Raw genomic sequence first — 11,864 nt, 5'->3', positions numbered from 1 at the left:
GGGTTCAAAAGCTGTAAAATGCTTCTTACTAAGGACAAATTCCAAGGTGGGAAGACATCAGTAATAGAGCTGTGGCAAAATCGTATGTAAAAACGATTCTTTAATTTTCAAAATGCAAATTCTCTCTTGAATCTGAGCTTAGTTTTAAACAGCAGATGGAGCTGCATGTTTACAAACATACATACGTTGCTTGCTTCTAGTTCCTTATAGATGCCACTTGAACCTAATATAATCATTATACCATAAGTAAAGCGTGTCTTAACAGTGAGCTGTTTTTATAATAATCTCATGACATAAAAGCTTACAAGACTGTTGCTGGGTTCAATTTGGAAAGGCTCATTCCTATGCCCTAATTCCTTTGGAGGGTCCATCTTTAGGGATTAGTGCAGCAGTCCTCAACCACCAGGTCACGGTCTGCTACCGCTCTGTGGATCAACTGGAACCGGGCCGCACATGAAATCATAAATTATTTCTGTTTTATTTATTATCTGAGTCTGAACGATCTTCTATTTTTAAAAATTACCGTTTTCTCTCAGTTACATCTCAGTCACTTGAGCGCCCAAATTTAACCCACAAGCAGCAAAATGAGTAAGAAACAGACATCTTTGGAAAGTTTCTTAGCTAAGCAGAAACAGTCAGGAACCACAAACTGCACAAGGAATGGATTCGAAACCCATTTGTCAACAAATTAGGTAAATCCACCATGGCTATGCAAGAAAATCAACAGATGGAGATCCCAATTAATGGCGGCCTTTTAGGGGCCATAGACATATCACGTCTTTTCTAGAATTCGCACAAGTTCAATGTTTCCAATGAAGGTACGTGATGCACTCGCGCCTTCCAGACCAGACGCACCCAGTTGAATAAATCCAGCGCACTGCGAGTCATGTGACAAGAATTGACCAATCAGCTTCAGCTTGTATAAAATATACACATTTTGGTAGACTATTTATCTGAGACCAACACAGAGCACCCAAACACATCCATCAGTTGTATCTTTTAAAATCCTTGTTTCCAAAGGCCCCTTCGAAGTGGCCAGTTTTAAACACTTTGGAGCTCAACACTTTAATATGGTGGCCATGATTTTTTTTTTTACTCCAAAGTGCTCTATTGGGGGTCATATATCTCTTGATATATATTGGAATGCATCGCCAGTCAGCGCATTTGCACTCTTCTTTATATAAGCATTTGAGTGTAAAAAAATTGCCTAGAAAAAATAGCTATGCCTTAAAAAGTCATTAGAGTGCCCTCTGCTGTTAAATTCTATTAACTGAATTAATTAAAGGAAGCATAGAGAGATGCATTTTAAAAATCTGAATCAAATTATTATCGCCACAAATCTAATGAAGACACATCTGAATCCTAAACTTAGCTTAACTTCCTGTCTGCTGAGAAAACTTCAACACATTTGAAGGCAGCATTTTTGGATTTTGACTAAGGCACTGCTAGTCTTCCAGAGGTCCCACAACACTTAAAATACACACATTACATACATAAAAAATGATATCCTATCTATCCCATTTCTGGTAGTTAAGCTAAAAATAAAGATGACGCCTGTAAACAAACTCTGCTTGGGAGTCGTTATGTGAAAACGTATGTTTTTCCACTTTTGCTCTAATTTCTAGTAAGACTTTACTGTAGAAAGCCAGTATTCCATTAGTTCTTACCAAAGCTCTATATTTACTGTAGCTGCACATGACTAATTGTTTTTTGATTGTTTGTTTGTGATGTGTCTGTAGGGAAAACGCTGCTTCAAAAGCCACTGCCTTATGGGTCAGTGAGGCACAAGATCAGCTGTTTTATGTAAATATTGTTTCACATTATTTGTAAAGCCAATTTCTGTGGCTCAGTGGTTAGCTCTGTCGCCGCACAGCAAGATTGTTCTGGTTCAAGTCCCAGCTAGGCCATGTGGCATATCTGTGAGGAGTTTGCATGTTCTCTGTAGGATTTTTTGGTAACCAAAATACATCTTCCAGGACGTTACAGGAAAGTTCCTCTTTTAAACGTAAAGAGAACATAAAAGAGAACAGGACATATGAACATACATTCTGGAAACATTTGTATAATTCATTCATTTTCATTCGACTTAGTCACTGATTTGTCAGGGGTCGCCACAGCGGAATGAACCACCAACTTATCCAGCATATGTTTTGCAAAAGCGGATGCCCTTCCAGCCACAACCCAGTAATAGGAAACATCAATAAGCACTCATTCACGCACACTCATACACTACGGCCAATTTAGTTTACTCAATTCACCTATACCGCATGTGTTTGGACCGTGGGGGAAACCAGAGCACCCGGAGGAAACCCAAGCGAACATGGAGAGAACATGCAAACTCCACACAGAAATGTCACCTGGTCCAGCCGGAACTCAAACCAGCGACCTTCTTGCTGTGAGGTGACAGTGCTAACCACAGAGCCACCGTGTCGCCCCAAATGGTGAACATGCTTATAAATGCACTCATTGTTTCACAAAAGTGGAAAATGTAGATTGCACTAATGACTGAAACAAGCAGGAAAATAGCATGGAATTTCAAAGAATCTTTGATTCTACTTGCAGCCTATACATCACATTGCAGATCATAATTGAGCATTTTTTGCAAACACCAAATAAGCAAATGCCTCTAAATGGTTAATTATCCAATAGAGGAGCAGCTGTTGAGCGTTTTTTCAATTATATGCTGTATGACACAAAGGAGTCCAGCTGATTGGTCACACTTGTGACCTATGATGCCGAATATGCATCCAAACGCCATCCAGTTGTCGATATCCTTTTTCTTGCACAGAAACAAAAGCACGCCTGAAGACAGACAAAACACTTTACTGACATAAAACAACAGCAGAATGAAGTGGATGTGAGCTGGATTGTTCCAAACCTCTTTAAAACAGAAAAAGAGCGGAAAGTGAGTGAGTTTGTGGAGGAGGAGCTCTGGCCCTGGGTCCCTGGGCACAGAAGGTGCTGCAATGCTGCATTACTATAACAGGCTGAATGGGAAGCACCTCTCAGCTCTATTTCCTCTTTTTTCTTCTCTTTATCACGTCATTAAAAAAGCTCTTCAGGTCTACCTCTCAAACGCAACGCAGACGTGCTCTTCTGTCTCGTTTTTAGACTTTGAATCACCATTGCGAAAGTCCACATGACTTCCCTTGCTGTTCAGCTTAAATGATGGTATTCATGTCAGATACGTTATGGTTGGAAATTATTCACAATCTAACTGATCTGCTGCATTATCACATGTTGGTTAATTTATATATACAGTTGAAGTCAGAATTATTAGCCCGTTTTAATTTTTTCTTTCTTTCTTTAAATATTTCACAAATCGTGTTTAACTGAGCAAGGAAGTTTTCACAGTATGTCTAATAAAGTTTTTTCTTCTAGAGAAAGTCTTATTTGTTTTTTTCGGCTAGAGTAAAAGCAGTTTTTAATTTTTTAAAAACCATTTTAAGGTCAAAATTTAAGCCTTTAAGCTATTTTTGTTCCGATAGTCTACAACACATACCACTGTTATACAATAACTTGCCTAATTACCCTAACCTGCCTAGTTAACCTAATTAACTCAGTTAAGCCTTTATATGTCACTTTAAGCTGTATAGAAGACTTTTTTTCCTTTTTCAAAACAGTTCAGAACCAAACAAACAAAACAACAACAATTAAAAAAACACCTATTTTTAAAGGAAGATAGAAACAAAACAAACATACAATACAAGTGTCAAAGATCACCAAATACCTTCTTATTTACACTCGTATTTATCGTTGATAAAATGTTGCTATATAAAATTTTGATAAAGGTTACATATCAAAAATCAACAGGCTCCAGATATATATGTATATAATAAAAGCACCACTATAAAATTAAAACACAAATACATTTCTTCTCAAACATTTACCCCAGTATGCAGAAATTTTATAGGCTTGTTATCTCAAGGAAAATATCAGTACTTCCATGTCTTAGACCTCTTTTACAATATCATACTATTCACCTACAGATGGAGGATTGGCTTTGAGCCATTTCTTTTTAATTGCCTTTTTGCTAGTTGTCAGTGATGTGTTAAGAAGATATGCATCCTTTTTTGGTATTTCTGAAGAGTAAATTCCCAGGTATAGAAGTGTCTTGAAAAATATATAGTAAAATATTATGTACTGTCATCATGGCAAAGATAAAATAAATCAGTGATGAGTTATTAAAACTATTATGCTAAGAATTGTGTTGAAAAAACCCGCTCTCCGTTAAACAAAAGTGGGGGGGAAAAAAACAGAGGGGCGGATAATTCAGGGGGGCTAATAACTTCAACTGTACAGCATATATAAATTACATATACTGTAAAAATCACTGAAGAACTATATTTAATTTACACGTACTAAAAATTTACCATACATATACTGTATATTCAAAATCTTTAGTTATTTTTAAACAAGGCTACATAGCTTTACTATTATTTTGTTTTAGTTAATTTAGTATAACAAGATAAACTTGTTAAAGTAAAATGAGATTTTATTTAATTTTTTGCTTGTTTATTTAACAGGGGCAATACACTTGACAGAAAGACAACCGATGTCGCGTACATAGGGTTATAAGTTAATTTGCAGCCCTCATGCCTGGTTAGGCTTTACATAAAAAAAAATACAATACAACAAACATGTACAGTATATACAGAGCCACAAACATAAAATGTAAGTCACTCTGCATGCTAAAGAGAAATGTAAACCTGACCAACCTGAAAGAATAATACCATTTAACCATTCTTTCAGCTTTACAGTAAAAAAAACGAAAGTTCTGATTGTAACTTTAAATCAACAGGCATGGCTTTCCATAGATATAACCCTTTCAATGAAAAGGATGACTGACCCATAGTGGTTCCCACTTGCTCCCTCTCTACTCTTTGCCCCATCACTGCTGAATTTATGTATCAACTGACAGACTACCTTATAGGGGCAAGAAACCTGGTTTTTAAAAATGAAAACTTTAAAAACCATCAAAACTTATATTTATATAGTTATATTTTAATGAAAATGATGCCATTTTACTTGTTTTCTGATTCATTACTTTTAAAGTTTGTTTGTAAAGTGACATTACAGGCTTAACAACTGACTTAGTAGCTTGAGCTCAGATTATTGCACAATAAGACAAATGTGATAATATCATAGCATGCACAAACATTTGCGCAGCTTTAAGAGTAAAATATTTAGTCTTATCATATAAAAGCAGATTAAATTTCTTTTAATTGTCTTAGACATTTTCGTAATATGGGCAACAAACTTAAGCTTTGAGTCTGTAACGACACCTAGGTTTTTAAATTCACTCACTTCCTTGTCAACGAGCTGAAATTAATTTAAAATTAGCGTGAATATTTTTTTTTTTAATAGAACAGAATAAGTTTTATAGTTAACTGAAATTACCTTGACACACATTAACAGTACTTTAGTACTTTAACAGAAAGAAAAGAAAACACATTTTTCCTAATTATATGTCTGTATGAGTAAAAAAGAACAAAAAGAACAAAATATATGGATTACTTTAAAAGTCATACTCTGCTTTGTCACAACTAAAACTTCCATTTTGAACAGTCAATTTGCAGCTTCTTCTTAAAGTTCAGTGTGTTTTTTTTCCTCTTCTCACAGAATTGGACCGAAACAGCAAGTAGTAAAACTTGTATGTTGTTGGAGAGACTCTGACAAGTTTAAAAAATATTTTCTGGCAGAATTCACACAATCAAATGACTTCAGTTACAAGAAACATCTCGCAGCTGCATTTTACAAACACTGTCCGTACACTTTCCTGCATCGTATGGACAATATGAAGAGCAAGAAGAAGAAAAGTAGAAATCTTCAGAGCGAGCGTCATGAACTCTGGGAGCTCGATGACCAAACCTCACACAACTCAGTGTAAAACCACCCTAAACTAACATGCTATTATTTGAAAAGAGCAATAAAGAGTCTAAGGGTCTGACTGTTTTCTCTTACAGTGAGGTCTAAAAGTCAGAGACCACATTCAAAGCTGCATCGGTTTTCATTTAATCCTGGAAATAATGTGAAGTTACAGGGAAAGTTGATCCAAACATGACAATTTTATCATCATTTACTCATCCTTGAGTCATTCTCAACTAATTTTTGAGCAACTAATAAAATAAAGGCTCTTGACTCGCTGGCATCAATACTTTAATGACTGAACATCAATGGAATCTTTTCATCCAAAAACAAGGCTCTTCACTGAGGACAAAATGGTTCTTCCGATTAATAAAATGTTCTTTATTTTTAAACAAACAAAGGTTTTTTAAGAAAGCCAAAATATTTCTTTTGGAATAAGTGTGAAATCTGTGTTTTGGACTTTTATTTAGAATATAGAATATACATCTATGGTTATATACAGTGAGTCACAGTTCAAAATGACCACTACCTCTGTGTGTGATGCTGCCTTGGGACTAATGGTTTAAGAAAATGTAATTAGGTGTAACAGTAGTTTGCAACAATGCTGCCAGAGGACACAAATTGAGGGGATGTAAATGGAGAGAAATATACAGTAGCTGTAAATACTCTGCTGCTTGTAAATGAAGATGAAATAATGAAACAAAGCGTTATAGTTCCTCCATAAATCATAAAAAACTTAACAAGCTTAATTATTAGTATGATCACCAGCAATCTAGTGACTTCAGATCAATGATGAAAACGCACCTTAACCTTGACTAAAATTCCGTCATGCATATGCACACACCGGTTCCTGTATCACTTTGATTACACGTGCACTCACACACAAAACTGGAGGATTATTTTGGACTGATCACAAGGGCTTTAAATACAGTGTGCACACACACACACATCTTTGCTGAGTCTTGTTTATCTGTAAACATTGCGATGCATTTTCCTTGCCTCGCCTTGTCTTGTTAGACCCTTGCTTTGTTGTTTTGTTTATTTACATTGTTTGCTACCTGCTTTTTGACCATCCGCATGTTGTATGACCACGACTCTGGATTTGCCCGTGCACATCTGTTTGTTGACCATTGCTTGTCTGACCATTCTCATAATAAATCCTGCATTTGGATCCAGCATCCTACACATTACAATTATCATTGTAAACTTGTTAAGTGCAAAAGGATTGATTTTGGAAATTAAAACAAAGAAAATCTTGTGAACATCTAGCGGACAGTTTTTGGTCATATAAATCTATTATTTGTTCTCAGGTGTATTATTTTGTCAGTATTATTTTGTTACCTTTTATAATTGTCTTTAATTGTGTTACCGTGTTGTACGATTTTTGTCTTTGTTTACCAAATTGTTTGACGTAATCTTTATTTCTTATATTTCTTATTCTGTATATACTTGTATAATTAACATTGTAGTTTATTAAATCTGATGATCAAAGACACGTGTCTGTGTATAATAACTAATTTTACCTCACATTTATATGATTTTTTGTGTAAAGTTTCTTAAATCCAAAAATGTAGACTTATAATATTAATTACAGGGTCGTGCTGTATATAATTAAATCATTTTATTGTTAATGTACAGTGAAACCGATGAAACCATGGTGAGGTAAGTGACATTATAAAGTACACTGTCGTTCCATTTAAAGAAGTACCTGACTTGTGTCCTTGCGTCCTCGGGAGTTCGTTCTTCCAAGTCTGAACTTGTTAAGTCTGAACTTCCAAAAACGCAAGTCCGAACTTTGCGTACTTGATAAAGAGAAACAGCCCATACATCCTTTTGATGAGACTGATTGCAAATGAGCCATTATTTAATTACATTTGGTCTAATTCGCATACATTCCTAACACAAAAGTCTCAGAATCGAAGACACTCAGGTTCAAAATTATTGCTTAATATTTTCGACACATTAGAATTCTTGACATATTTGACAATTAACAAAGACAAAACTTGACTCTAATGTATACAAAACATTTAACAACAATTTTGAACCAGACTTTATGTGCTGTGAGTGCGCATATTTAACAAATAATGCCTCATTTGCATATGTACACATAATATTTTTGAGCAACTTGGGAAAGTATTGATAGCTATTAGTTATTTTAGTACCTTAAAGCAGTGTTTCTCAACCACGTTCTTGGAGGATCACCAACACTGCATGTTTTGGATGTCTCCTTTGTCTGTCACACCCATTACAGGTCTTTCAGTCTCCGCTAATGAGCTGATGATCTGAATCAGGTTTGTTTGGTTAGGGAGACACAGAAAATGTGCAGAGCTGGTGGTCCTCCAGGAACGTGGTTGAGAAACACTGCTTTAAGGTACTAAAATAACCAGTAGTTATCAACATACTTTCCCAAGTTGATTGGGATTCCTCAAGTCTTTTAGATTCCCAATTCCAAAATAAAAAATATTAAATTTACATATGCAAATGAGGCATTATTTGTTAAATATGCGCAATACACTCATGAAGTCTGGTTCAAAATTGCTGTTAAATGTTTTGGATATATTAGAGTCAAGTTTTGTTTTTGTTAATTGTCAAATATGTCTAAAAAATCTAATATGTCAAAAATATTCAGCAATAATTTTGAAGCTGAGTTCCTTTGATTTTGATATGTTTGTGTTAGGAATTTATGATTTAATCTCCCAATAACGAAAACTTACCATTTACTCAACCTTAAGTGCTACATAATTTGAAGAATGTTGAAAACCTGTAGCCATTAACATCTATAGTACAATAAAAAAAAGAAATTCAATAGATGTCTTTTCACAACATTGTTTAGTATGTCTTTGTGTTTAACAGAAGAAACTCAAACAGGAACGAATGAAAGATGAGTAAAATAAATGATTTTTCATTTTTGAGTCAACTATCCCTTTAAAAGTATTACAATTTAACTGCAGTGTTCTTCAAAATGTCTTTCACTCAAGCCTCAAAAGGTAACGTGTAAAAAGAGATTAATAAATATATTCATGATGCATCAAGTATCATCAAAAAATGATCAATGAAATGATGCAATAACCTCTTTATCCTCCAAGTCCCCTTTGCACATGCAGACTTTCTCAGGCTTATGTCTCTGTTGTGCAGCTGTGTGTCAGTCAGTCTTCGTCTGCAGGGAAACAAGTGAATCAGTCTGATCCAGTGCTCTGTCTGCTGATGGTGTTATCAATGTAACCCAGCAGCAGCATCACCTCCGCTTCAGTGAGTTCATCCAGTTCTCAGACTTCTGTCCAGAGTGTCACACGCTGCAAACATATTAAGAGCTGGACAGTGTTAGAAATGACAAGCAGTAAATATTGCATGTTGGTGGGGAGAATCTAAAAGCGCAAGTCTTAAAAATATTTTGTGGCAGAGGTCATCCAATCAAATGACTTCAGTTACGAGAAACGTCTCACAGCTGCCTTCTGCGTACACTGACCCCAGTTTAGCACAGCATATGCTGGATATGAACAATAATAAGTCATAAAAGAAAACAAAAGTTAGTCATTTTCTGTTGCTAGTGAAGGTTTTGAACTCCGAGAGGTTCATGTGTAATGAAAACCATTCAGTGCATATTGCATAATGACACATGCACACACTTTATACACTACCTGACAAAAGTCTTGTCACCCATCCAAGGTTTAGGAACAATCAATAATAATTTAACTTCTAGTTGATTATTTGGTATGAAGAGTGGTTTATATGAAAGGCAAAGGCGTCTAGATTACACTTATTTTAACAAAATAAAATATGATCATGGCTTGATTTTTAATTATTTAATTAGGACAGAAAGGTCTGACTTTGCCTAAGCCTTGCTTTGCTTGTCACTTAACAGAAATAATGTAGAGTATAGAATATAAAGTTATGGTGCGGTGGAAAAAGAATAAATATTGTGTATGACTCCAGTGAGCTTGGAGGACTACATCCATACATCTCTGCAATGACTCAAATAACTCATTAATAAAGTCATCTGAAATGGCATACAAAAGCGTTCTTGCAGGACTGCAAGAGTTCATCAAGATTCTTTGGATTCATCTTCAAAGCCTCCTCCATCTTACCCCAGACATGCTCAATAATGTTTATGTATGGTGACTGGGCTGGCCAATCCTGGAGAACCTTCTTTGCTTTCAGGAACTTTGATCTGGATCCTGAAGTATGAGAAGGAGCACTATCCTGCTGAAGAATTTATCCTCTCCTGTGGTTTGTAATGTAATGAGCAGCACAAATGTCTTGATACCTCATGCTTTTAATGTTGTCATCCACTCTGCAGATCTCTCGCACACCCCATACTGAATGTAACCCCAAACCATAATTTTTCCTTCACCAAACTTTACTGATTTCGGTAAGAATTTTGGGTCCATGCGGGTTCCAGCAGGTCTTCTGAAGTATTTGTGATGATTGGGATGCAGTTCAACAGATGATTTATCTGAAAAATCTACCTTCTGCCACTTTTCCAAATGATAAACTAGAAGTCTTGTTATTATTTGTTGCTCTTACAACAACAAGACTTTTGTCAGGTAATGTATATATTGCTCAGTTCCTTTGGATTTATTGAATTTATTATGGGTTTAAGTAAAATGTTACTTATTTTATAATTTACAACATTTACTGTAAAGGTCTGGTAATATTTATTCAAAATTTCAAATAAAAATATACTTAAATATATATATTTTAGGAATGTATTTGTACATTTTGGAAAATATATTTTATATGATTATTGCATTGTTTTAAATACATACATTTATATGTCTATTTATATAGTTATTTATGCTATTATTTGTTGTGCTTTCTTATTATTACAACTGCTTTTGAAGATTCAATGTCATAAAGGGGTTCATTTAAATAAATAATATAAAATGTATAATATTTAAAAACATTTTTGCAGTTTATATAGATGAGGTTGTAATTTGGGGTCACAACAATATATATATATATATATATATATATATATATATATATATATATATATATATATATATATATATATATAATTTTAAAAATAAGTATTTATATAAATAAGAAATATGTATGTATATTTAGAGTAATTTATCATTAATGAAAAGGTTTTCACAGTCACAGTTCTCGGAAGCAATGTTGTTGTCTTTGGCAAAGTCGCCCATATGCAAACCCCCACATATAAATCTGTCTTTCTCCCATTTTTTAGTATGCGCAGACCTACTTTGATAAAGCTCTCCTCACTTAATATCTAATAAATGAATTACATCCTGTTCTGACAGAGAGAAGAAACAGTCTCTGAATGAACTTTCGATTAAGCCTTTAACTCGTAGTTTAACTTCTGTGAGAACTAAAGCAAAAGCCTTAAAATCACAAATAACTGCAACAATCTTTCAGACCAATAAGGCCTGAAAAGACTACTAGACTGATTGACAATGGGACGGAGCCAAAATTCTTTAGAGATCTTCAGAAACGCTTTATCAACATTCTGCTGTTTCTATTATCAATAAATTAACTACATTAACAATTAGACGGGCAGTTCTAATGTGAATAGTGTTGAAACAACAATTCAGCCAATTCAGCAATTTGTTTTCGACAGCTCATTTCACACATCACCAAAGAAAGCTTTCACCACCATCATATTGGTCCTCTTGGACCTGTAATGAATATATTTTACAAGAGGAACTCTGAAAGGCTCTTCACCAGAACGTATTAATCACATTTGTTATTTTGAGTTTTTTTTTTTTTAACACAAAGCTTTAAAACTGACATAAATTAAATCATAAAAGTGATATATCACTTTAACATACCAAATTTGTTAATGAGTTGCTCCAGAAAAAAGCATATAGAAACTAAACATTAGGGACCTAGAACAGCTCCCTGAGGAACACCATGACAGACCTGTCAGATTTCCGCTTGATTGCTTTCCAAGACCACTAAATAAGAACAATTCAAGAAGTAGGATTTAAACCAGTTAAGCACAGTGCCAGTGATACTAAGCCATTTCTACAGCC

At 34.6% G+C, this 11,864-nt stretch overlaps 1 long non-coding RNA gene across 1 annotated transcript; it reads right to left on the bottom strand.

Moving 5' to 3' along the window:
• Window positions 1-1,199: 1,199 nt before the first annotated feature.
• LOC141377035 (uncharacterized) lies at window positions 1,200-8,438 on the bottom strand. Its single transcript, XR_012388832.1, has 2 exons — window positions 5,029-8,438; window positions 1,200-4,777 (listed from the first exon to the last, which is right to left on the bottom strand). It is a non-coding gene; the product is annotated as an uncharacterized lncRNA (long non-coding RNA).
• Between the last annotated feature and the right edge of the window lie 3,426 nt (window positions 8,439-11,864).

The sequence above is a fragment of the Danio rerio genome, chromosome 13 (genome assembly GCF_049306965.1).
Source record: "Danio rerio strain Tuebingen ecotype United States chromosome 13, GRCz12tu, whole genome shotgun sequence".
In the NCBI taxonomy this organism is placed as follows: domain Eukaryota; kingdom Metazoa; phylum Chordata; class Actinopteri; order Cypriniformes; family Danionidae; genus Danio; species Danio rerio.
Note: the sequence above shows the minus strand (reverse complement) of the source record. Positions and strands in the feature narration are given on the sequence as shown.